This window comes from Zingiber officinale, chromosome 4B (genome assembly GCF_018446385.1).
Source record: "Zingiber officinale cultivar Zhangliang chromosome 4B, Zo_v1.1, whole genome shotgun sequence".
NCBI classification, from domain to species: domain Eukaryota; kingdom Viridiplantae; phylum Streptophyta; class Magnoliopsida; order Zingiberales; family Zingiberaceae; genus Zingiber; species Zingiber officinale.
Window position 1 is genome coordinate 31,487,767 of NC_055993.1, and position 27,864 is coordinate 31,515,630.

At 42.3% G+C, this 27,864-nt stretch overlaps 1 long non-coding RNA gene across 1 annotated transcript; it reads right to left on the minus strand.

The window, feature by feature from the left end:
- On the minus strand, positions 1–27,847 carry LOC121977482. Its single transcript, XR_006110864.1, has 3 exons — positions 27,597–27,847; positions 27,308–27,443; positions 1–41 (listed from the first exon to the last, which is right to left on the minus strand). It is a non-coding gene; the product is annotated as an uncharacterized LOC121977482 (long non-coding RNA).
- Between the last annotated feature and the right edge of the window lie 17 nt (positions 27,848–27,864).

A 27,864-nucleotide genomic window follows, 5' to 3' on the forward strand; every position in this document is an offset into this window, starting at 1 on the left:
CCTCGTCGCCTTCCTTTTCTATAGCTTTTCCTTTCCTTTATCTGCAGTAAGAGGAAATGCAAACTATAAGCAAAATGCTTAGTAAGTGTTGTCTAACTCACAAAAACTCGAATGTGCATATAAATACAGAAATGCTAAAACTGAATCTGTAAGAAGAAAACTATTCATGCTCATCTAGTATCAAAGCACTAAAATTTGCATACTCATGATATATAAGAATAAAACTGCATGCTGGAAGACAAGGCTAATCATGCTCAATAAACTAATCAGGAAACAAATAAAACTAATACTGCATGCTTCGGATTAAAAGAAACTAAACTTGCTGACTCTAAACATAAGTGAAGCTTGTTTCATTTGTTCCAAAACTTATACTTTAATACTTCAAAATAATAATCAACTTCTCTTGGGCCCAGGCGTAGTACCAAAGCGCGCTCCCTAATAGAGACTGTGGTAGCTAGTCACAAGTCCTACGAGGGTAAAGACCTTGGTCTTACCAGGGCCAAGACCTTGGAATTGGTCACCTGGATTTGTTTAACGACAACCTTGGAAGTCGGGTACTAGCCTCTTCAAAGTAAAATATCTTAATTACTTCTTCTTTAAATGTCTTGACATTTTAACAAGCACCTTGTGTGCCAAAATCCCTAAAGTCTTGACTTTGGGATCTACTTAAGGCCTTGGCTTTTTTCTTTCTTTTCTTTATCTTTCTTATACTTGTTAATATCTCTAATAAAAGGATGTCTCATACAAAACTGCACCAAAATGCTTATTAACATTGCACTGAAATGCTTAACAGAATTGCATGGAAATACTTAATAAAATTGTACTGAAATGCTTAACAAAATTGCATGAAAATACTTAATAAAACTGTACTGAAATGCTCAATAAAACTGCATACTATGCTAATAAAAAATTCTGCATATTTAGCTAACAAAAATCTGCATATTGGGCTAACAAAACTGCACTATTCTGCATGCTTTGTACCATGGCAAGGAAGACCAAAGTGCAACTAGTAAGGAAACATTGCTACTGGAAATCTAGAACCATATTTGTTTGTTCTTCTTGTTATGTGCCACGACAACAAACCAAACAGAAATTACTGCTATAAACAATTGCTACTGTAAGCTTAACACATAATTATTCTTTTTGCTACAACAGAATTAAAACAAAGGAAAGCAAATCTGAATTCCTTAAGCATGCAACAACAGACATAAATCAAAGAAAAAACTGAATCTATAATGTGAACTTATATGGCTATTCCTATCCGTTGAATGGCAACAAAGAAAGTAACTAGCATGCTTAAAATAAAACTATTTCACAAGAACATGCATAACGCTTAACCTATTTTCATAAGAGGATCTACTTTAAAATCCTAATGGTGCATAAAAATTATTGGCATCATGAGTTATCAAGGGAGTCTAAAACTGAGATGCTACATATCTCAACCATTTCATGATCACTGCCTAGCAACAAGACCAAAAACCGCAAGGCTAATTATAAGGGTTGTTCTGGCTTGACAAAAAGAATAGCAACAAAGAAATACAACTCTTGAGGGCGTGCTGTGAAATAAAAAGGAAGTACAACTCTTGAGGCATGCTGTGAGACAACAATACCTTATCAATTCACCTACAAGTAAGCTCTAAGGTTTCATGCAAAGCTTCGGAAACAAGAAGAGGAACAAGGAAGAAACCTCGGAGCTATCCTACTGTAGGTGAGTAGCAACTTACATTCGGTTCTTGAACTTACAACCCGGAAACAACTTCTAGGGTTTCGGAGAGCTCGGAAATTCCGGCTTCTTCTTCGTGTTCACGGCTTCCCTTCGACAAGAGGACCTCGTATTGATGAAGAACTCCCAGAGTTAGCCCCTCGCCGGCCGCCGGAGGTGAAAACGCTAGCTTCCCTTCACTGCGTTTTCGCCCGAGACGAGAAACGCCGACGCGCCGTGAGAGAGAAAGGAGAGGAAAGGTTTTTAGGTCACGGTAAAACCTAAGTTCTCCCTTTATAACTCCAATATTCTGTTAACTATCTACCACTTAAATATAATTCCAACCTCTATTTGATCAGCATCGCCCGCTTGGGCACTTGGTCAGTCGGATCCGCTTAAGGTTTGGGTCGGGTCGCAGGTTCGAACCTCGGCCGAACCTATTTATTTTTTTGAAACTTCTTCCTTTTGGTAAAAATACCAAACAAACTCCAAAAATTACATAAAAATACTCTAAAAATTCCTAAAAATCTCTAGAATATTTCTAAAGCATTTATAAATATTTTTAAGTACTATTAAGACTCGTAATGAGGAAATTTGGGTTGTTATAATTCTCCATACCTTATAAAAAGTTTGTCCTCGAACTTAGAATAATTCTGGATACTTCTGTCTCATACTGTCCTCACGCTCCCAAGTGACTTCCTCGTGCTTCTGGTTCTGCCAGATGACCTTCACTAGTGGTACTTCTTTGTTCCTTAGTCTCTTAACTTCTCTGTCCACTATCTGTGTAGGTCTTCTCTCATAGCTAAGATCCTCCTGGATCTGCACTAACTAAGGCTGAATCACTTGGCTAAGGTCATGGAGACACTTCTTTAGCATGGAGACATGAAATACATTATGTATTGCTGACATGTCTTGTGGTAAGTCCAGCTTGTATGCTACTTTCTCAATCCTTTCTGTGATCAGGTAGGGTCCTACGTAGCGGCGACTTAACTTGCCCTTCTTGCTAAATCTCATCACTCCCTTCATCGGAGCAACCTTGAGAAAAACTGAATCCCCTACTTGGAACTCAAGAGGCCTACGGCGTGTGTCAGCATAACTTTTTTGTCTACTCTGGGCAGTCTCAATTCTCTGTCTGATCTTCTGGATAGTCTGAGTGGTCTCATCTATCATCTCAATCTGAATGCCCAACTCTACTTCCATTTCTTTTCTTTCACCTGCTTCTTGCCAGCAAATGGGTGATCTGCACTTCCTGCCATACAACGTCTCATAAGGTGTCATCCTGATGGTGGCCTGATAGCTATTATTGTAGGCAAACTCAGCTAAGCATATATACTTGCATCAACTTCCCTTGAAATCCAATGCACAGGGTCTGAGCATATCTTCTAAAATCTGATTTACTCGCTCTGTCTGTCCATCAGTCTGAGGATGGAAGGTTGCGCTGAACTTGAGTTTGGTGCCTAGAGCATTCTGAACACACTCCCAAAAATGAGAGGAGAAGCGCCCATCCCTATCAGACACAATAGATTTTGGAACTCCATGAAGTCTGATCACTTCCTTAACATACAGTTGTGCCAACTGCTCTATAGAATGGGACACCTTGTTGGCTAGAAAATGGGCAGACTTGGTCAATCTCTCCACTATTACCCATATCGCATCATATCCATTTGTAGTTATTGGAAGACCTGTTATAAAGTCCATGGATATGTCTTCCCACTTCTACTCTGGTATTGAAAGAGGCTGTAGAACTCCTCCTGGTCTCTGGTGTTCTGCTTTGACCCTCTGACATGTCAGGCAGGTACTGACATATTTAGCAACATCTCTTTTGAATCCAGACCACCAGAACCTCTGTTTCACGTCTTGGTACATCTTGGTAGAACCAGGATGTATGGAGTATGGTGTACTATGAGCTTCTTCTAAAATTTTCTTTCTCAGTTCTTCATCATTGGGGACACAAAGTCGGTTCCCCTGATAGAGGATCCCACTGTCTGATACTCTAAACTCTGAATTGTCTTCTTCTTGTATTCCTTGCTTGATCCTTTGGATATTTAGATCTTCCCTTTACTTTCTCTGTATATCTTCCCTTTGGATAAAGCTCTATCCGGTTGCAAACAGTCACGAAAACTGGATTTGAGGCACCTTCAATTGAAGGCGCCTCGGCCTGGTCTGAGGCGCCTCCAACCCTGCAGACAACATAGGTGCCTTTAGCACTTCGTTGAAGGCGCCTCCAGCTAGCTTTCCAGCTCCTTTCGACTTCATTTTAGCTTCCGATGCTCCGATAACTTGGGTGATTGCGGCCAACCGGAATAGGGCTCATCCAAACCTAATTCCCGGCCTTCTCCTCGAGCAGACTTCCATCCCGACTTCTCGTCCCTCGAACGCCGCGCACGTTCTTCTCGTCCACCGAAGTACTCTTCCATAGCTCTCTCGTCCTTCGGACGCACCAAGCCCGTCGGCTCCCTTCCAGTGTCGTCCTTCTCGCTAGCTGCGTCTTCCGCTCGACTTCCTATGCTCCTAAGTTCCTGCACACTTAGACGTAGGGATTAAATAACAAGCAAGACCTAACCCAACTTGGTTGATCACATCAAAATAATCATAGGGATCAACAATCTCCCCCTTTTTGATGTGCATCAACCCAATTTCAAGTTAGGGTAAACAGACTAGTAATAATTTAAAGATATTATTAAACTAACATTTCAGCACAAAAATTGCAATAAAAAATTTGCAACACTAAGTAAAAAAAAATTAATTTTAATTTACTCCCCCTAAAATATGAATTCCCCCCTAAACTTGTACCTAATTCTCCTCCTTTGATCACATCAAACAAGTGGGGTCAAAATTTCAAGTAAAGATTTCTAAGTGAAAGACACTTCTAAGCAAAAAGTCTAACCTTTGATTCAAAATAATTTTTGAGTAAAAACAATTTGAAGTAGAAAATTTCTAAGTCAAACAAAGAGATTTTTTTTTAAGAATTTTTTTATTTCAGAAAAAAGTTTTAACTTAGGCAAAAATATTTTTGAGAATTTTTTAAGTAAAAACTTTATGCAAAAGATATTTTTCTAAAATTTAAAAATATTTTTGAAGAATTTAAAAAAAATTAAAAAAAAATTCTAAAGCATTATTTAATTCTAATTTTAATGTTTTATCAAAAAATTAATTAAACATTTTTATTCCAATATTTTGGCTTCCAGGTCGTGGCGAGGCACTAGGCTTTCTTGGTTATTGGAGCAACAACCACTTCCTTAGACAAATCCTCATAAAGAAATTTTATTGTTTAATTTTCTCGCTGAAAGCTTTAATATTTTAAATAATTTAATCTAGTAAAGATTTTGGAACCTAGTAAAGGTTCCTTTCTACTGGATTATATAAGAACTTTGGGGGTACATAATTTCTGAGAATTTGTCTAAGTTGTCCCTTATGTTTTTTAATATACCAATTCAATTTTTCATAAATTCTAAGTTTTGATTTTGGAAATTTATTTGAGCATGCATGATTATTTTTTGATTTTTCAATTTCAATTTTTAATTTTTAATTTTCTAATTTTAAATTATCATACATTTCTAGGAGACATGCTTTTTCTAATTTCAATTTCAATTCAGCATTTTCTTTTTCTAATTTTGCTAGATCTTTCATAAGTACTTTGATAAATTGAAAAGACTGATGATCCTGTCTGAGAAGCTGACCGTGAAGGAGATCCGGGAGAAGGAGACCCACTTCAAGCTCCCGAGGCTCCCTGCGCACAAGAGACCAATCAACACTATCGTCAGTGACCTAAGACCGGGGTGGGAATCCCTGGCTAGTGATGTGCGTAGATTATGTACTCTTTTATGCATATTTTTACGCACATTTACATACTTTGAGCATGCTTGATCTATGCATTTTTATACTTCCAGCTTTCCTTTTAGCATATTTACTCTTTTGGTTCGGAGATCTGCTTTTTGTGCATTTTCTATACACAGGAGTCGATTTGGTGAAGAATCTACATCTTTGGGCATGCATTGGAGGAGACGAAGGGAGAAAGCACCGGGCCGTGTACCTCACACGGCCCTGCACTGGTATGGAGCTTGGGCCGTGTGGAGTTTGACACCAACAGAAGAGAAAGATGACATGGCCGTGTGAACCTCGCACGACCGTGTCAAGATTTGAAGCCAACCAGAGCAGAAGCCTTACATGGCCGTGTGGATCTACACGGCCGTGTGAGACTCGAGAGACCAAGCGGTGTGGCCTGTGCACCCACGGCCGTGTAGCATTCGAGAGCGAAGGGTTACGGCCGTGTGGAGTCACTGCAGTGGTGCGGTTTGGCGAGAGGCTGGACATGGCGTGTGAATCTCACACGGCCGTGTCACGGGCCGTGTGCCCGATTCCCTCCTCTATTTAAACCCTTCTTCATGAATTGAAAGGGGATCTCTCCCCCTTTGGGAGAAAGCAAGATTTGGTGGTTTCCTCCCATTCTTGGGAGGATTTCTGGGCAATTCTAATGGAGATCTCGACGATTTCGACTCCGGAGTGTGGATTGGATCAGAAGACGAAGCTTCTTTGTAGATAAGTTTTCTCTTTTTCCCTCTTCTTGTTTTCTTGGATTGGGGATTCAAGGAATGCTTGTAATCTCTATTCTTTCGGGTTTTCTTCCTCGATTCATGGAGTAGATCTTGTATTCTAGGATTAAGGGAGTATTTGTATGATGGATTGATGTAATCTCTTATGGATTTGCCATTTTCTTGTTTCAATGACATTATCTTGCTTGTATCAATTAGATCTTGAATGATTGATGGTGGTTTGTGCTTAATTCTCATTCTTGATTGATTGTTTGGATTTCTTATGGACTTGGTAAGGATAAACTCTCACTCGATCATCCGAGGGATCCACGTGACAGGTGCAAGCCCGTGTAAGGACGTTTGAGAGATAATCTTGAAGAGGAAATAGGAATATTCAAGAGAGTAGGATGGATTCTATGATTAGCTTCTTGTATCTTTATAGATTAATAAGTTGTGGGCTTCTATGTTGATATCCGAGGAAGGCATAGTAATAGGTGCGCTTCTGTGTAAGGACAACGTAGGTTCATGTCTAATTAATCCTATTTAGATACATTTCTCAGTCCTTAGCCGGTTGTCTATTGCAAGAGGGAACCGACAACTTTCTACATGTTTGGCAATTGAGGAATAAGAATTGGTGAACCATTTACATTCAAGAAATCTTACAAAGAAACCGAAACTCCTAGAATCTCCCTTTATCATAACCCAAAACACTAAACTCTTGTTTGTTGATCTCTAATATTAGATTTGTTTACCTTTACTTTGCTTTTGAAACGATTGGATAGTTGTTTAGCTAATTCGCATTGAGACATTTCTAGTGCTTATTGCAATCCCTGTGGATACGATAATCTTTTATATTACTTGCGACATTTCCGTACACTTGCGGAGCGTAACAGCTAGGCCCTCCGACGCTCAAGTTAGGGATCTCTCTTGACGCCGAGGAAAGAAGAAGAAAGAAGATGAACGGTAGCCCCAGAATTAGAGATGTGAACTTACCTAGCCAACGAAGAGGATTCCCCCTTTTATACCACTTCATATAACCTCCGTAGTCATGAAGTGGACCCTGGTTTGTTAGAGTTTGTTATGACATCAGCTGGTACTTGAGGAAGATGATTTTTAAGGAATTTTTTCTGTACCCCAGATGTACCTTCTTTGTCGTTTAGCGCCTGCAAGACAATCTGAAAGCATATTTCCCGCCAAAAAATATATACTCTCCATCATAAATTATTCTATTCGATATATTCATGTATGATTCTTCTTCATGTGACTTCTATTTGTAATAATATTTTATTCAACATGTTTCTAAGGAATTCGTTAATCCTTTTGGCCGATATTAGTCTACTTTTGCTCTGGAGTATGTATCGGTCGTTATTAACTTACCCTGATACGGCAAGCATGTATTGACCGATATGGGCCCACCTTCGTTCGGCAGACATGTATTGACCGATTTTGGGCTATCTTTGCTTTGGCATGCGTATCGGTTGTTATTAACTTACCTTTATACAGACAGCATGTATCGACCAATATTGGCCTACCCTCGTTCGGCAGACATGTATCGACCGATATTGGCCTACCTTCGTTCGGCAAGCATGTAGCGATCGATATTGGCCTTCCTTCGTTCGATAGGCACGTATCGACCGATATTGGCCTACCTTCGTTCGGCAGACATGTATCGACCGATATTGGCCTACCTTCGTTCGGCAAGCATGTAGCGACCGATATTGGCCTACCTTCGTTCGATAAGCATGTATCGACCGATATTGGCCTACCTTCGTTCGACAGGCGTGTATCGACCGATATTGACCTACCTTCATTCGGCAGGCATGTAGCGACCGATATTGGCCTTCCTTCGTTCGATAGGCACGTATCGACGGATATTGGCCTACCTTCGTTCAGCAGACATGTATCGACCGATATTGGCCTACCTTCGTTCGGCAAGCATGTAGCGACCGATATTGGCCTACCTTCGTTCGATAGGCATGTATCGACCGATATTGGCCTACCTTCGTTCGACAGGCATGTATCGACCGATATTGACCTACCTTCATTCGGCAGGCATGTAGCGACCGATATTGGCCTACCTTCGTTCGATAGGCATGTATCGACCGATATTGGCCTACCTTCGTTCGATAGGCATGTATCGACCGATGTTGACCTACCTTCGTTCGATAGGCATGTATCGACCGATGTTGGCCTACCTTCGTTCGACAGGCGTGTATCGACCAATATTGACCTACCTTCATTCGGCAGTCATGTATTGACCGATATTAGGTTATCTCTGCTCTGGAGTGTGCATCGGTCGTTATTGGCTTTCATCCTTTGACTCTTTTTTCCTTTTCTTTCCTCATCTGAAGACCCATAAAACCTAACCCATATCACTAGCCTTCCCTTCAAGTCTAGTCGAAGGAGGTGTAGACGACTGACTAGACATAAGTATGATCTTGTTTTTTCCTACCCATGACTCTGCTCCAGATTTTGAAATGACCTCACAGATTTTGTGTACCACTATCTTAATAGATTAAGTGTGGACATACTGTAAGCCTTTTTCTCCTTTAAATAGGGCTACAACCTTCTCTTCACCCATAATCCCTCTCAGTTCTTTTTCCTCCCTGCCAGTTTTTGTTGCTAAGGCCATGGTCGTGGATCCTCCTTTTTGGAAGCAATTTTTGTTGGACAAGGTGAGATCTATATATGAGTTTATTGGGATTTTTGCTCTGGCTACTTCAGGGGTTCAAGGGATCGTCTTAAGAGATGAAGTTTCGCGGTTCATATCTTGTATCCAAAGATGTAGGTGCTCTGAAGGACCCAAGAAACTTCAGAGAAATTTTTCCTACTTATAGAGGGGCAGCCAAATGACCCAGGGGTGTTGTGTGAAGGGCACAGCACATGTTACCCTCGGGCTAAAATTGGTTGCTCCACTTGCTGAGCTCATATGGCTTGAGAGGGGAAGTGGTTTCTTTATCTACTTTTCCATTATGGAATGAATCAATGTCCCCTCTTTCATTGCCCTTGAGCTCTTTGGCTTTTGTTGCTTTCTTCATCCCGGGCAAAATATTGCCTCTTATGCGCCTTGACAAGCTCGGACGAAGTGGGCTATTTCCCTCTCTGCTCCATGGTAAGTTTGAATCCAGTGGGACTAAAATTTTCTGAGTGCCCTAAGAGCTTATGCTTGTAATATTTGTTATCTATTTGAGGTCTGCTGTTCCTGAGGAAATGTGACGCTATGTATTTGATCAGATTCTAAGTGTAAAGACAAATTTTGTATCTAATCAAAGGCTTTTATGGAATCCTTCTATCATTTACAATGTGGTGTTGTGTTCATCATTTCTTCATGTATCCTATATATCAGTTATCATAGCTAAGGTCATTTTAACTATTTGTATAGTTTGATATTATAGTTTGATATTATAACCCATGTTATATCAACTGATGTTGTCTCATTGACTGAAGTCAATATCATATTTATCCAACATAACCATACTTGCCTTCATTAATAAAAATATTTTCAATAAATACTAAGTCATATTCTGCACTAACAGATTAATATTTGTCACTCTTCTAAACTTTTACTCTTAAAATATTCTTGTCTTTAGCCTGGGTAGGGTCAAAAAGTTTAGTCCTTTTCATTTTATTATGCCCAGTCGATCGCATTTTCTTTCGAGGTTTCTGAACTGGTGATTGGCTCTCCTTCGGGTGAGAGGATGTTCGAGGCACTACCAACCCCCATCGCGGTCCGATTCGTCACGTCTGATATAAATGCCCCTCCTTTTTTTTATGATGACCTGACACGTGCCTTTTTTGATCACCATGTCACATAGGCCTTTTATCCTTCTATTTTGATCCTCAACGTCTGCTGAGCTACCAACGTCCTAATCTGACGACCGTCTTGCGTTTTTCCAACCCTAAACCTTTCGTCTCCTCTTTAAACCTCGTCCTTCCTTTTTCCTTCTCTAGAGCTCTCTTCCTGTTGCTGTCTTCGACCAGTCCTCGTGCTCGCCGTTCCACGACGATCCCCTTTCTTGTCTTCAGTAAGTAATCCATTATTGCTCTAGCCCATACCTTTGTCCATGGCTGAAGAAGCAATTGCTCCTTGGTATGTCCATATGTCTTCTATCTTTGACAAGAATGCTAGATTATCCATCCGTCGTCAATATGAAATTCCTAAGGAATATAAAATCATACTCCCAGCACCGACTGATCGACCTCATCATCCCCTTGATAACTGCGTGACTTTTTTCAGGGATCAGTTGATAGGGGGCTTAAGGTTCCCCATTCCTCCTTTCTTAATTGAAATAAGTCGATATTTTGATATTCCTTTGCAACAATTTGCTCCAAATGCCTTTCGTTATCTATGCGGCGCTTATATGTTGTTTCGTCTACGAGATATTCCCCCTACTCCTCAAAATTTCTTCATGTTTTCATACCCTAAGCTTTCGGAACCTGGTGTCTTCTTATTCCAATCGAGAACTAAAATGGTCCTTTTTGGAGATATGCCATCATCTCTCAAAGCCTGGAAATCTCGTTTTTTCTTTTTAAAGTTTCCGGGACCTATCCCTTGGTCTCATGCTTGGAAGTCTTTCTTGCCTCCCTTACCCTATGTTAGAGAGTTGCATCTCCTCCCTACTTTTCCTATTTATTGTGAGAAGTTATTAGGTCACCGGCTCTCGATCCCGAAATGGTTGAAGGTCGAGCTGCTATACCTATTTGGTTTAAGCCCAGTCAGACCCAATACTCACATTTCCTTAGGTAACGTCTGGTTCCTTTCTTTTTGTTTATAACTGCCTAAATTATTTCTCTATCCTATACAGTGGAGAGTTTTTATGATGCTTTGATTGACGAAGAAATACGCGTGGAAGAAGAATTGCTTCGTGCCAAGGAGGCCGAATTTCTGGCCGCTATCGCCCCTCCACTGTCAACTGAAGAGCCGGCTATCTCAGCCGAAATACCTAGCTCTTCTGGGCTTCATGAGACTCCAGGAGGTTCTTCTAGGGATCCTGCTGCGCAGATCCTCCCTGATCCTGCTCCCGCTATTACGTCTCCTGCAGCTGTTACTGTCTCCCCCTCTGCCTCGGTTCCTCTTATCGAGCTTGCATCCCCTGGTAGCTCTGATAAACCCCTAACTGAGATTTCTGCGGGCAAGTGTCCAGGACGCAAATTGACCAGGGCTCCTCCTCCAAAAAGGAGGCTAATCCTTTCTGCTAATGAGCTTGGTTCAGAAGATTTTGCCTCAACTGATCTTCTTTCCGATGAGCCCACATTAGCAGAACTTTATCCTTCCTTGAATTTTCCTACCTCTCCTTTTCATAAAACTAGTACTTCTGGTGACGTTTCTTTTACTTTTCCTTTGTCTATTCCGACTTCAGGATCTCTACCCTCTTCACCTTCTTCTTACTTGGTTTTTGCTCCACCATCTGTCCCTACTTCTTCCTTCTCAGCTGGCTCTTCTACCATTCCTGTTCTCCCCATATTACTGGGGGGTTCTTTCGCTAGTTCTTGGGATGAGGTGCGTTCCCTCTTTGAGGGGCTTTCCATTCCTGAAGTGATTGACCGTTTTTCTAATAAAGAGAATAAGGTATGTTTACATACTTCTGCTTTCTGTTTATGGAGTATCGTCTTACGGTTTTGAATATGCTCCCAGCGGTGGCTAGAAAACATGGGTTTCTCCCGACTATTGCATAATCTGTACACTGAGAATGAGCAATTGAAATCAGAGAACAAGGGGTTGCGACAGCAGGTTATTGAATTGTCTTCTGCCGAGTTTTCTGCTACCGCCAAGAAGCAGTTTGAAATTCAAATTGAGAACCTTGAAGCCCGATTCAAATTGGTTGCGGACCTCAATCAAGAGCTAACCTCAAAACTTGGAGAACTAAAAGAGAATTATGAAGCAGAATTGGCTGAGAAACTTAAAGCCTTACAGCTGAAAGAGGAGGAGGTAGCTTCTTTGACCACCTCCCTTGATTCGGCTAAAGCCAAGGCTTCTGCCAGAACAGATGAATTAAAAACCTCTCAGATGGCGCTGGTAGTCTACAAAGGGGGCGAGGACGTTCGTTATAAGGAACGAGCCACCGCCATGATCGAGTCTACTGAGTTCAACCGGCCGATTGTGAGATCCATCTTGTCTGCTTTTACGGCAGGGGCCAAAGGAGCGATTCAACAATTGGAAGAGGAGGGCTACTTAGCGCGTGTTCCTCCTCTCAATTTCCTGAACCTTCGCAGACTCATTGAAGAAAGACCTCCCGATTTGTACCCCAAACTAGTTCTAACTCATTCTCCAGTGGTTGTAGAGAAGGGGAATTAAGGTTTTACAAACTTTCGTGAATCTGAATAGTCTCTTTTGATTGCTGATCTTATTCAAATTTTTGGAAAATTTGTTGGTTTCATGTACGTGTATTAAATGCTACTTAGCTTGTGAGTGTCCAATTTTTCCCTATGACCCATTCTTCAATGACCCGGTCGATATATGTATAAACATTGGTAAGTACCGTCCGATATTTCGGAGATACCCCCAATTATCCTCATTCCTTACTGACCCGGTCGATCTAGGTACAAGCATTGGTAGGTATCGTTCGATATTTCGAAGATACCCCCAATTATCGGTCGATTTATTAAGATGGTTCAATTTAACCAGGTTGTTTTCATTAATCAATATTCGAGGCTTGACCCGTGCTTTAAACCAATTATTTTTTGTTTTTGTCTCATCAAATTTCTTCAAAAATTATTCCTAGGGAAATTTTGCATTTTTTCCAAGGTAGTTTATTTGACTTCATCTCTTTCCCTTTATTCTATGATATTATTACCTTTTATGACGCTTGACATTCTGAGCACCTTTTATTTCCCTTTCGTATCTTATATTTAGAGGTTTTAGCATAGGACTAGAAAAGGGACAAGGGTTTACGGAATTTTATTCTGCTTCCCTCCGTCCATCTTTTTGCTTCTCAATTCCTCTTCTTTCGACCTTCTCTCTTCATGGCGGTTTCTTCTCCGGCATGGTTCCTCTCTTGCTCTTCCGATCTCACAGATACAGAAGAAGTGGACTTACAGACTACCTATGGTTTTCCCTCTTACATTGTTCGCCCTGCTCCCCATGAGGGTCCTCACCTTCCTCCCTTAGACTGTATCTCCATCTTCAGGGACCAAGTTCTGCAAGGTTTCAGATTTCCTCTTCACTCCTTTTTTTGTGAGGTTAGCCGTTATTTTGCTATCCCATTAAACCAGTTCGTTCCCCAATCCTTTTCCATTCTAGTGGGCTTCATTGGAGTATCCAAACTGTTAGATTTCCCACTGTCTCCTCGTCTTTTCCATCATTTCTTTATCCCTCGTCGGGTAGATGTTGGTATTTTTAAGTTTCAATCTCGTCCCAAAGCTATTATATTTAATCGTATTCCCCCTCAAGGTGAATGGTATAAAAAAAATTTCTATATGCGTCTACCTTCTCCCCCTCCTTTTCCTATTCAATGGATACATGATCTGCCCTCGCTTCCTGACACTCAAGGTCTTCTCAATGATCCTTTTGTGGCCTCTGCCTTGCCTAAACTGCGGGGAGCGAAATTCAGTTTACCGCATCTAATTGAAGAGGGCTTGATGTTTCCCTTTGGGATAGGCAACATTAATACTCCTTTGGATAGTTCCTTTGGTGAGTATAATTATTTTACTTCGCCTTTGCTGATTAGTATATCTCTATAACCATGATGTTTATACTCTATTTTTCAGCCGACGCTATTCTTCCGGCTCTTATGTACAGGAATTCTGCTATGACCAAATCCTTTATCAATAATCTTGGAGAACAATGGTTACTGGCTTGCCAATCTGATCCCAATCCCTCTACCTTGGGCTTGCTTTCCGAAGAAGAACAACAAGCAGAGGGTGTCGCACTTATGGAAGAGGAAGAAGAAGAGCCTTTTGTCACTTTAGTTAAAAAGCCAAATCTTACCAAGGATTCTCCCTTTGGTGATTTCTTTGGTACCTTTGTACAAACTCCTCTTGTTCCGGCGCCTATTTCTTTTGAAAGAGGTAAAACACCGATGACTCCCACCAATATCATCTCCAATCCTGCTCTTCGAATGATGAGGCCTGGTCTGCTTATCTCTTCTTCTTCTACTGTTTCAGCTTCTCCTGCTCCTGCTTCTAAGATGGCCACTATCCCTCCCGTGTCTTCTACATCCTTGGCATTGGCCTTGCCTCCCTTGGCTTATAGGCCTCGAGCGAAACGAACACCTTGCCGGAGATCTTCTCCCATTGTCAGCCCTTCAACCGCTAGTGTTTCCACAATTGTAACAACCCCTCCTGCGCTACTACCTTCTGTTCCCTCTAGCTCCCACTCTGTTCCTCCTACTTTTACTATCCCTTTTCCTCAGATTGCCTCCTCTTCTTCTCCATATCCGGCTTCCTCTCATCCCCCTCCTTTATTTAGAGTGGCTGCGGGCTTACCTTCTCAATTGGGATAGCCTTCTAGTCCTCCTGGCTATGGCACTCTGCAATTGCAAGGTTTATTGGCTGAATCTTGGTCGCAAGGTTATGAACAATTACGAGGCCTTAGTCTCCCACATCGAGCGGATCGCCATAGTCGTCAGGCAGTGGCTGTAAGTATTCCCAGTTATGTGTTTATTAGCTTTGTAACTTTATCCCTAACTGACATTATCCTTTCATTTAGTTTCTAGCCACAAGTCTGCATATCGATCAGTTACTCACAGCTAAAGATCATGAGAACACTAAATTGAAAGCTCAATTGGAAACATTGAGGGTCGCGTCTCTCTCTTCCGCTAGCGACCCGACTCAATTGCAGGAGAAGGTGGCCTTGCAGGATCAACAGTTGGGGATCCTAAAATAGGAGTTGGAAGAATGCCAGCAACTATTAAAAGACAAAGAGCTGGCTAGAAAAACCTTAGAATTACAGGTGGATCGACTGCATTCCGGTCTTCGTTTGGAGATCGCTCTAAAAGAGAAAGCTCTCTTAGATGCTTCTCAGAAAAGTCTTATCTTAGAGAAAGTAGAGAAGCTTCATAATGCCTGTCTTTCTGACCAAGCTCAGGACCTGGATTCTCATGATTTCACTATTCTACAGGAACAAGAGCTGAGGAAAGCTCAAGATAACGAATTATCACTGCTCCAGAAGGAATTGGAACAGCTAAGATCAGAGAAAGATGCTTTAAAAGAACAAAACACAAAGCTGCAAGCTGATTTCCAGAATTATGAGCAGGAAAAGGGTCGGTGGGAAGAATGGCGGCAAGTTTACTTACAGTCCCCGGCATTTGCCTGGGAATCTGTTCGCATGATAGTGGGTGCGCTAAATCATTCCGTATCGGGAGTTCTACGACAGTTAAAAGAGGGTGGATATCTACCCAAAGAACCTCCCCTATCTTTCATAAATCGCTGCAGGCTTAATGAAGAACTACCTTCATATTTGAAAGGCCCTTTTCCTAATGTCTAAGGAAATTATTCATAAAAACTTGTAAAGTAAGAACTGACAGTGGAAAAAGTGCATTTGATACTAAGTAATTAAGTACTTGCAAGGTGTAAGAAAAACTTTAACACTTACTTGCTTTTCCTTTATGCTAGTTCAAGAATACCCCTTCCTGACATGCTTTTGATTGCTAAGTATAAACTTTATTGGAAAAATCCCTTGTTCATCTTTCAGGATTAAACCTTATCTTGATGGATTCTTCCTTAAGTAACATCCGGTATGCTTTATATCTCCCCGAGGATGAATGATCTTAGTTGAGACTGGATCCGGAATTGTATTATTGATCTTCAGATTAAGTATAATATCCCAACCGGATTTTGAATAAAGACTTTCATATATCTGAGCTCCCATATGGAATCCCTTCTCAATTCTTGCTTAATTAGGCTTTGAAGCCCGGAGATTCCCTGATTAATTATACCTTGCGTTAGTTCGAAATCTCTGATTTCATCCGTGAAATCTTGCCTATTGTATTTCATAGAATCTTCCCGATCGACTTTGGTTTATAGTCTCCGAGTCTTCCTATGAAAGCCCGATCGGATTACTTCATAGAATCTTCCCAATCGACTTTGGTTTATAGTCTCCGAGTCTTCCTATGAAAGCCCGACCGGATTACTTCATAGAATCTTCCCAATTGACTTTGGTTTATAGTCTCCGAGTCTTCCTATGAATGCCCGACCGGGTTACTTCATAGTATTTTCTCGATCGACTTAGATCTGTCTCAGTTTATAGTCCCCGGTTTTTCCTATGAAGGTCTGCTGGGTTACTTCATAGAATCTTCCCGATCGACTTTGGTTTATAGTCTCCGAGTCTTCCTATGAATGTCCGACCGGATTACTTCATAGGATTTTCTCGATCGACTTTGCTTTGTCTCAGTTTATAGTCTCCGGTTTTTCCTATGAAGGTCTGCCGGGTTACTTCATAGAATCTTCCCGATCGACTTTGGTTTATAGTCTCCGAGTCTTCCTATGAAAACCTGACCGGGTTACTTCATAGGATTTTCTCGATCGACTTTGGTTTATAGTCTCCGAGTCTTCCTATGAAAACCTGACCGGGTTACTTCATAGGATTTTCTCGATCGACTTTGGTTTATCTCAGTTTATAGTCTCCGGTTTTTCCTATGAAGGCCTGCCGGGTTACTTCATAGAATCTTCCCGATCGACTTTGCTTTGTCTCAGTTTATAGTCTCCGGTTTTCCCTATGAAGGCCTGCCGGGTTACTTCATAGAATCTTCCCGATCGACTTTGGTTTATAGTCTTCGAGTCTTCCTATGAAAACCTGACCGGGTTACTTCATAGGATTTTCTCGATCGACTTTGGTTTATAGTCTCCGAGTCTTCCTATGAAAACCTGACCGGGTTGCTTCATAGGGTTTTCTCGATCGACTTTGCTTTGTCTCAGTTTATAGTCTCCGGTTTTTCCTATGAAGGCCTGCCGGGTTACTTCATAGAATCTTCCCGATCGACTTTGGTTTATAGTCTCCGAGTCGTCCTATGAATGCCCGACCTGGTTACTTCATAGGATTTTCTCGATCGACTTTGCTTTGTACGAAAGTATAATACTTGGGCTAACCTCGTGTTGGCCTGTAATTCCTTGAGGGGAGCTGAATAGGCCTTTATGATTTCCCCTTATTTTACTACTTGAAAAATAGAAAGGAGGCTTCTCCTGATATTTATCAATTTGTATGAACCATATTTATTTCCTGTGTCAATATTTATCTTGCTTGACTTTCATCAAAGAAACAAAGTACATAGACTGTAAGTATCTCAACTTGCCTGGGAATTCCAATAACTGTGAACATATTTAAAGTAATATGATCAAATCAGGCTCGATAGGGTTGCAAATGATTAGCGCTCCAAGGGCGTTCCAACATTCTTCCTTCGGCATCTTGGAGATAGTATGAGCCTGACGCGAGCTTTTCTATCACTTTATAAGGCCCTCCCCATTGTGGTGCCAACTTGCTGACATCTCCCACAGGCTTAACTCGTTTCCATACCAAATCCCCTACTTGGAAGAATCTGGGGATGACCCTTTTGTTATAATTCTGTCTCATCCTTTGTCGATATGATATAAGACGAGTAGCAGCTTTATCCCTTATTTCCTCAATTAAGTCCAGCTCCATAAGTCGTCGGTCTCTATTATCTTCATCATACAATTATCTTCTGTCAGACTCCACTCCTACCTCAATGGGGATTACTCCTTCTCCTCCATAGACTAGTTGGAAAGGAGTGATTCCTGTAGCTTCACGAGGCGTAGTACTATATGCCGAGAGAACACTAGGTAACTCGTCTACCCAGCTACCTCCAACATGATCTATCTTAGTTTTTAGTCCTCTAATAATCTCTCTATTAGTTACTTCTACTTGACCATTGCTCTGCGGGTAAGCTACAGAGGTGAAGGCCTGGGTAATCCCATAAATCTGACACCAGTCTAGGATTCTATCACCTTGAAACTGCCTTCCTTTATCAGAGACCAACTTATGAGGAATGCCAAACCTACATATTATATTTTTCCATAAGAATTTAATGACCGCGTCTTCTGTAATTCTAGCAAGTGGTTCTGCTTCCACCCATTTAGAGAAATAATCCACAGCCACCAGCAAGAACCTCCTCTGTGCAGCGGCCATAGGAAATGGACCCACTATGTCCATACCCCATTGATCGAAGGGACACGAGACTATAGAGGTTCTTAATAACTGGGTAAGGTGATGTAATATATTCTGATTCTTTTGACAAGAAATACAAGTTCTTACCAATTTAGCGGCATCTTCATGTAGAGTAGGCCAGAAATATCCCGCTAGGAGGATTTTATGAGCCAAAGATCTTCCTCCTATATGACTACCACAAGAGCCTTGATGCACCTCCTGTAAAATAAATTGTGTGTCTTCTGTGCCTACACACTTGAGTAAAGGTCTGAAAAAAGCCCTTTTATATAATTGCTCCCCCACCATAGTATATTGAACAGCTCGTTTCTTAAATACCCTGGCTTGTTCTGTATCTCTCGGAAGAAGACCTTGCTGTAAATATAATATAATTTGAGCTCGCCAATCACCTTGAATTTCTATATCAGTCTGTCTTTCAATACAGGAAATTAACAGGGTCTGTTCCACTGGTCGATCAAGACTCCATGGTACTACAGCAGAGGCTAGCTTAGCTAATTCATCTGCCACTTGATTCTCTGATCGAGAAATTTTTTGTATGCTCACATCTTGAAATTGAGACTTCAACTTATCGAATGCCTCTACATATAACTTAAGCCTGTCATTATTGATTTCAAAATTACCTGATAATTGTTGAGCTGCTAGCTGAGAATCAGAATATATAAGGACTCGAACTGCTCCTACATGCCGAGCAGCTTGTAAGCCAGCTATGAGAGCTTCATATTCAGCCTCATTGTTGGTGGCTCTGTAATTTAATCTAATGGAGAGTTGAAGTCTGTCTTCTTTTGGGGATATAAGAAGAATACCAATCCCACTGCCTTGTCTAGTTGCAGAGTCATCCACATAAATTTTCCAAGTATCTTCTTCTTCTGGGCCTTGAACCTCTACGATGAAATCTGCTAGAGCTTGTGCCTTGATGGCCGAGCGGGGTTGATATTGGATGTCATATTCCCCAAGCTCGGTCGTCCATTTGACTAACCGTCCTGATGCTTCTGGGTTGAGCAATACCCGTCCGAGAGTGCTATTGGTTAAGACAATAATCTCATGTGCTAAGAAATATGGGCACAACCTCCGAGCAGTCAATATCAGAGCATAAGCCAGTTTTTCTAGTGTAGTGTATCTACACTCCGCTCCTTTTAATAAATGACTAGAAAAATATACAAGTTGTTGCTCTTTTCCTTCCTGTCTGACTAATACAGAGCCTACGGCGTTTTCATTAGCCGACAAATACACCCACAAAGTCTCTCCTGCCATAGGTTTAGCCAACACAGGGAGGGTAGCTAAATAATCTTTCAACTCCTGAAAAGCCTTATCGCATTCTTCATTCCATTGAAACTTAGTAGCCTTTCTGAGTATTTTAAAGAAATGAAAACTGCGATCGGCTGATCTGGAAATAAATCTAGACAAGGCTGTGATTCGGCCTGTCAATCTTTGAGCTTCTCTCAGGTTGCGGGGTGGCTCCATGCTCTGTAATGCCTTGACCTTGCTCGGGTTGGCCTCTATCCCCCGTTCGGACACCATATATCCCAGGAATTTTCCTCCCTTTGTGCCGAACAAGCATTTTCTTGGGTTCAACTTGAGCCCATACTGTCTTAATGTCTTGCAAGTCTCCTCTATATCCCTGCATAGATCAACAGCTTGAAGAGACTTAATTAAGATGTCATCAACATATACTTCCATATTCCTACCAATCTGCTTCTGAAAAACCTTATTCATAAGCCTTTGATAGGTTGCTCCTGCATTCTTTAGTCCAAAGGGCATAACATTATAACAATAAGTGCCTTCAGATGTTATAAAACTAACCTTTTCTTGATCCTCTTTGGCCAAGGGGACTTGATGATAACCTTGATATGCATCCAGCATGGAAATATATTCGCATCCGGCAGTAGAATCAACTAGTTGATCAATCCTGGGTAAGGGATAGTAATCCTTCGGGCAAGCTTTGTTGAGATCTCGAAAGTTAATGCACACTCGCCATTTATTCCCAGGTTTAGAGACTAACACCACATTAGTCAACCAACTTGGGAATTGCACTTCCCTAATGTATCCGGCCTCCATAAGCTTGGTTATTTCTTCCTTGATAATCTGATTTTGCTCCATACTGAAACTCCTCTTCCTTTGCATGACGGGGCGGGCATCCGGAAAGACATGCAAGGAATGTTTCATGACAGCAGGAGAAATGCCCGAAACTTCTTTGGGAGTCCAGGAAAATACATCATTATTCTTCTTCAAACATTGCACCAACTCAGCTTTAAGATCAGGATCGAGATCGGCTGCAACGTAGGTGGTAGCTTCTGGACGCCCAGTCTGGATTTGAACTTCTTCGTTTTCCTCATAAACCAGGACAGGCTGCTTTTCACGAATGGCATTAACTTCCATTCTTTGAATCTTCCGAGCTGTGTTAGCCTCAGTCCGAATGATTTCTACATAACATTTTCAGGCTGTCTTTTGATCACCCCGTACTTCTCTGACTTGATTCTCCACGGGAAACTTAATCTTCTAACAGAAAGTAGAAACGACCGCCCTGAACTCATTCAGGGCGGGCCGACCCAATATCACATTATAAGAAGATGGAGCATCTACTACCATAAAGTAGGATCTCCTGGTTCTCATCAGGGGTTCCTCTCCCAGAGAAATGGCCAATTTTATTTGACCCAAAGGTTGCACTTCATTGCCTGTGAATCCATACAGAGGAGTTGCAATCGGTTGAAGTTCACTGGGGTCAACTTGTAGCTGATCAAAAGCCTTTTTGAATATAATGTTGACTGAGCTGCCAGTGTCTATGAAGGTACGGGCGATGGCGTAGTTAGCTATCACAGCTTTGATGATTAATGCATCATCATGAGGTATCTCTACCCCCTCAAGATCCTTGGGCCCGAAGCTTATTTCAGGACCGGCTGCTCGTTCCATGCTGCATCCTACTGCATGAATCTCCAATCTTCGGGCATGTGCTTTTCTGGCTCTGTTGGAATCCCCATCAGTGGGTCCGCCCGTAATCATGTTAATATTGCCCCGAGCAGCATTGTTTCTATTCTCTTCCTGACGTGTCATTGTGGCTTCGGAAGGTGCTTTATCTGATACTTGGCTGGTAGCCGCTGGGACCGGCATTGCTTCTTGCCGGGTTCCATCCGGGTGATATTCCGGTTTGAGTGGACTTTGCTGCCTGGGGTATTGTTGCCGGTAATAGTTCTGTTTCTGATAGCGCTCTTTATTGACTCTTCTATTTCTCAAAACGAAACAGTCATCAGAGTGATGACTGCTAGTTTTATGATAAGTACACCATCTCCTCGGTGCCTCCGGTTGCATCTCTACATGCTGTACAGCTTGTGGACGATAATCTGGTTGGCGATGAGGTGGATGAGTAGTTCTAGGTCCTCTTGGTGGGGGTACCGGGGTCGGAGCCTTCTCCTTCACATGAGTAGGAGAAGAGGGAACACCTTCTTTCCTACGAGCAGCTTGGGCTTCTTCTACGTTAATGAACTCAGTAGCACGTTCAATCAGGGAATCAAAATTAACAGGAGGATTTCTTACCAGATCTTTAAAGAAATCATTATCATTTAGGCCCTGAGAGAAAGCACTTACTAATATTTCAGTAGTAGCATTAGGTACATCTATAGCTACCTGATTGAACCTTTTAATATATGCCTGGATGGATTCTTTAGACGTCTGTTTAATTGAGAATAGGCTCCACGGGGTCTTATGATACCTTTTGTTGCTGGAGAAATGATGTAGAAAGACTTTCTTAAAATCTTTAAACTTTCGAATAGACTTTTCAGGCAATCTCTTGAACCAGCGTTGCGCTGCTCCCCCAAGAGTAGTGAGAAACATCCGACACTTCACCCCATCGGAGAATTGTTGCAACAAGGCTACATTCTCAAACTTTAACAAATGATCTTCCGGATCTGTGGTTCCAATATATTCTCCAATTTGCAGATTCTGATATCGCTTGGGAAGTGGGTCATCTAATATACTTTGTGAAAATGGGGAGATGACCTTTTCAGGTGAACTATCACTGGTTATCATTTTAATCTTACGCTTCTCTCTATCCGGTGCCTCACCAGAGGACTCTTGGAACACAGGCCTCTTACCCCCTAGATCCAAGGGAGTGCGAAGGAAACTCGTGGACGCCTGGTTGGAGAAACAGTAGCTGGAGGAAAATACAAAGGTTCTTCTTCTTCCATCTCCTTTCCTTTCCGATGCTCCGTAGTTGATATCGCCGGATGATGAGCCGTTGGCAAAGTGGCCCCAGTATGAGCTTGCAATTGTTGCTGCTGTTGTTGTAGGGCTTTCTGAACATGAGAATTAATGAGGAGATCCAAATCTTCGCGACTGATAGTAAGTAGGTTCGACTTCCCAGCCTCTTCCATCACGTAGTCTCAGATTCAGGTGAAGTTTCCCACAGACAGCGCCAAATTTGATCCTGTCTGAGAAGCTGACCGTGAAGGAGATCCGGGAGAAGGAGACCCACTTCAAGCTCCCGAGGCTCCCTACGCACAAGAGACCAATCAACACTATCGTCAGTGACCTAAGACCGGGGTGGGAATCCCTGGCTAGGCCCTCCGACGCTCAAGTTAGGAATCTCTCTTGACGCCGAGGAAAGAAGAAGAAAGAAGATGAACGGTAGCCCCAGAATTAGAGATGTGAACTTACCTAGCCAACGGAGAGGATTCTCCCTTTTATACCACTTCATATAACCTCCGTAGTCATGAAGTGGACCCCGGTTTGTTAGAGTTCGTTATGACATCAGCTGGTACTTGAGGAAGATGATTTTTAAGGAATCTTTTCTGTACCCCAGATGTACCTTCTTTGTCGTTTAGCGCCTGCAAGACAATCTGAAAGCATATTTCCCGCCAAAAAATATATACTCTCCATCATAAATTATTCTATTCGATATATTCATGTATGATTCTTCTTCATGTGACTTCTATTTGTAATAATATTTTATTCAACATGTTTCTAAGGCATTCGTTAATCCTTTTGGCCGATATTAGTCTACTTTTGCTCTGGAGTATGTATCAGTCGTTATTAACTTACCCTGATACAACAAGCATGTATTGACCGATATGGGCCCACCTTCGTTCGGCAGACATGTATTGACCGATTTTGGGCTATCTTTGCTTTGACATGCGTATCGGTTGTTATTAACTTACCTTTATACAGACAGCATGTATCGACCGATATTGGCCTACCCTCATTCGGTAGACATGTATCGACCGATATTGGCCTACCTTCGTTCGGCAAGCATGTAGCGACCGATATTGGCCTTCCTTCGTTTGATAGGCACGTATCGACCGATATTGGCCTACCTTCGTTCGGCAGACATGTATCGACCGATATTGGCCTACCTTCGTTCGGCAAGCATGTAGCGACCGATATTGGCCTACCTTCGTTCGATAGGCATGTATCGACCGATATTGGCCTACCTTCGTTCGACAGGCGTGTATCGACCGATATTGACCTACCTTCATTCGACAGGCATGTAGCGACCGATATTGGCCTTCCTTCGTTCGATAGGCACTTATCGACCAATATTGGCCTACCTTCGTTCGGCAGACATGTATCGACCGATATTGGCCTACCTTCGTTCGGCAAGCATGTAGCGACAGATATTGGCCTACCTTCGTTCGATAGGCATGTATCGACCGATATTGGCCTACCTTCGTTCGACAGGCGTGTATCGACCGATATTGACCTACCTTCATTCGGCAGGCATGTAGCGACCGATATTGGCCTACCTTCGTTCGATAGGCATGTATCGACCGATATTCGCCTACCTTCGTTCGATAGGCATGTATCGACCAATGTTGACCTACCTTTGTTCGATAGGCATGTATCGACCGATGTTGGCCTACCTTCGTTCGACAGGCATGTATCGACCAATATTGACCTACCTTCATTCGGCAGGCATGTATTGGACGATATTAGGTTATCTCTGCTCTGGAGTGTGCATCGGTCGTTATTGGCTTTCCTCCTTTGACTCTTTTTTCCTTTTCTTTCCTCATCTGAAGACCCACAAAACCTAACCCATATCAACTGAGTAGGGGTGAGAGCACGTATCTTACTTACCTCACTTGGTGATGCTCCCCCTTCATCGTAGCTCTCCTCTTCTGATTCTCCCCTTGATCTATGCTCATCTTTGAGTCCGAGTCATCTTCAAAGAGATGGTTAGCCATTAGTGCTACTCCTGAGAAGGCTTCGACTTTTGACTCGGAGGATGATGATTCATCTCATGTAGCCTTCAAACTCTTGTGCTTTGAGAATGTCAGTCTTTGAGACTTCTCCTTGTCCCTTTTCTTTAGTTTTGGGTAATCATCATTGATGTGCCCTTCCTCATTGCAGTTGTAGCATCAGACCGTCCTTTTATTGCGATGATGCTTTTTCGACTGCGATCTAAATTTATTAGTTTTAATAAATTTATTTAACTTTCTTACCAAAAGAGTCGCTTCAGTTTCGTCGATCAATGCTTCGGAGTCGGGATCGTCCATCTTGTCTTGTAGGGCAACGTTGAGGTCTGAATTCTCTAATTGTTTCGGCTTTGCAATTCGAGACTCGTGAAGTTTGAAAGTAGAGAATAAACTTTCTAAAGTACTTACCTCAAAGTCCTTAGAGATGTAGTAAGTATCTACTAAGGACGCTCACTCTGGAGTTCTTGAGAAGGCGTTGAGTGCATACCGGATGGAGTCTCGGTTTGTTACCGATTCTTCGAGATTTGTCAGTTGCGTTATCAGCTCCTTGATTCTCGCCTGGAGTTGCGCTACCTTTTCGCCGTTGTTCATCCGGAGGTTTGTCAGTTGCGTCTGGAGGATGTCGCGCCTCGCTAACTTGGCTTCTGAGGTGCCTTCGTGGAGCTCCAGGAATTTCTCCCAGAGGCCTTTAGCGGAGTCGTAGCTTTCGATCCGACTTACTTCCTGAGGCGGCAGAACGCTGAGCAGGTGGAACTCCGCCTTTCCGTTGTCCACGAAATCGTTTTTGCTCCTTCTTTGTCCAGTTATATTCTTCCTTATCTTTGGGGGTTGAAAAATCATATTTCATAATAAGAAGAATATCAAACTCAGTCTTAAAAAATACCTCCATTCTTCGTTTCCATGTAGCGAAGTCTCCGTCGAATTTCGGAGGATGAATGCTTGTTTCGGCCATCGTCTTGATCTTTGTGCTTCAGTCGACGGTTAGTCCTTCTGAGGCTGTCGGACTCTGATACCACTTGTTGGTGCAGCGGGGCCGGCAAGAGGGGGGTGAATTACTTGAAAAATAAAGTATACACTCCTCAAGACTTTCAACTCAAAAATGCAATAATAATAAAGAAATAAACTAACATAAATAAAGAGAAGACAAAGAATTTAACTTGGTTACAACCCAGGGGTTATTAATCCAAAGCGATGAAAAAGGTAAGAAAGATTTCCTTCTCTGAAGGCGGAGAAGCCTTTTACACACTGAAAGCTCTAAACTATTGCTAAAAATTGAATATTGAGTTGATTGATTAATTTCCTAGCTCCAGGGGCCTTTATATAGCTCCTGGAAAACTTATCCCGAGTGTCGAAGGCGCCTCCAAGAGGATTGAGGGCGCCTCCAAGCAGTTTGACCGGATAAAGCTCTATCCGGTTGCAAACGGTCATGAAGACTGGGTCTGAGGCGCCTCCAATGCCCTTGAAGGCGCCTCGGACTGGTCTGAGGCGCCTTCAAGGTGATGGAGGCACCTCCAACCCTACAAATAGCATAGGCGCCTTCAGCACTTCGTTGAAGGCACCTCCAGCTAGCTTTCCAGCTCCTTTTGGCTTCATTTTAGCTTCCGATGCTCCGATAACTTGGGTGATTGTGGCCAACCGGAATAGGGTTCACCCGAACCCAATTCCTGACCTTCTCCTGGAGCAGGATTCCGTCCCGGCTTCTCGTCCCTCGAACGCCATGCACGTTCTTCTCATCCACCGGAGTACTCTTCCGCAGCTCTCTCGTCCTTCAGATGCACCGAGCCCGTCGACTCCCTTCCCATGCCGTCCTTCTTGCTAGCTGCGGCTTCCGCTCGACTTCCTGCTCTCCTAAGAACACAGGAATCAAATAACTAACAGGATCTAACCCAACTTGGTTGATCACATCAAAACAACCATGGGGATCAACAGTTGGAAGAAGAGGCAACACTAGCTGCGAAGCCCTCGGTGCAGAATTCAAAAGGAGTGGCTTCCACTTCTCATGCTAAGAGAGGTCAGCTAGCCTCGCCCGACCACCATTAAAGTGAGTCGCCGCTTAGCAAGTGCCTTTCTCGCTTAGCTCCCTCAGCCGGGAGAAGGCAGGGGAGAGGTCAAGTGGGCAGCAACAAGCCAACATGATGGTCAGTAACATGATCTCAGTGTAGGATCTAATTTAATACAGTGAATAGCATTTTACAATTTTTACAAGTGGCAGTTATAATTCTAAACCAACTAATAGAGAGTACGCACCGGAATAAATAAAATTAACTTAACCAAGCACCGAAATAAATAAAATTATCTTAACCAAACAAAATTAAATAGGATATATGACTTAACAAACTAATATGCAAGATTCAACAATTAACTTAGCTTGCAATATTCAATAATAAACTTAGCATGCAATATTTAGCAATTAACTTAGCATGCAATATTTATAAAAAGAGTTATAATTCTTGCAGTGAAACTCCTCAGCGAAAACTCATCGCGACTGAGTTGGCACCTTGCGTGGCCACGTCCATCTCAATGAACCTCACCTAAAAATTTCATGGACATGGAGCATTCTTCAAGAACCTAAGCATTTTAAGAACCTGAACATTTTAAGAACTTGAACCTGAACATTTTAAGAATATGAACCTAAACATTTTAAGAACCTGAACATTATAAGAACCTAATTAATATTTTCTTTCCGCTGGTTAATGCATAAATCCCACCTACCAGTAAAACTCAAAGACACTCCATAACTGAACAAAAAGGCAGAACCTGAACATTTTAATCTCACCTACCAAACCATGGAAGCGTCGAAGAAGAAGAAGAAAAGGAATAGAAGTTGATTATCTCAAAGAGTGCTCAAATTCAAAGCTCCATGTCTACTGGTGCCATAACTTGACCTCGTAGCTAGGTCAGGGCTTCGACTCCTTGTAAGGGAGAGGGAAGAAGAAAAAGGAGTTAGGGCAGGAGAGGGAGAAATGCAAATGAAGTAAAAACGCAAAAGGGAAGGAAGAGGGAAGAAGAAGGAGTTAGGGCATGCAAATGAAGCAAAAACGTGAACTGCAAAAAAAAAAACTCACTATTTTTTTTTTGGATGGACAGGCTTCGCTCCTCTCTTTGAGAACGGGAGGGAAGAAGTGGGTGGCCTCACTGGGAGGAAGAGAAAGGAGAACGTGAGGCTGCGGCTGAAGAAGTTAGGGCACGAAGGGGACGGGCTTTGCTCCTCTCTTCTCGAAGGGGAAGGAAGAAGCAGCTCGGGAGCTAGAGTTAGGGCACGGGAGGATCTTTCGCGAAAGAGGAAGGAGGAGGAGGAGGAGGAGAGTTAGGGCACGGGCCGTGAAAGAGGAA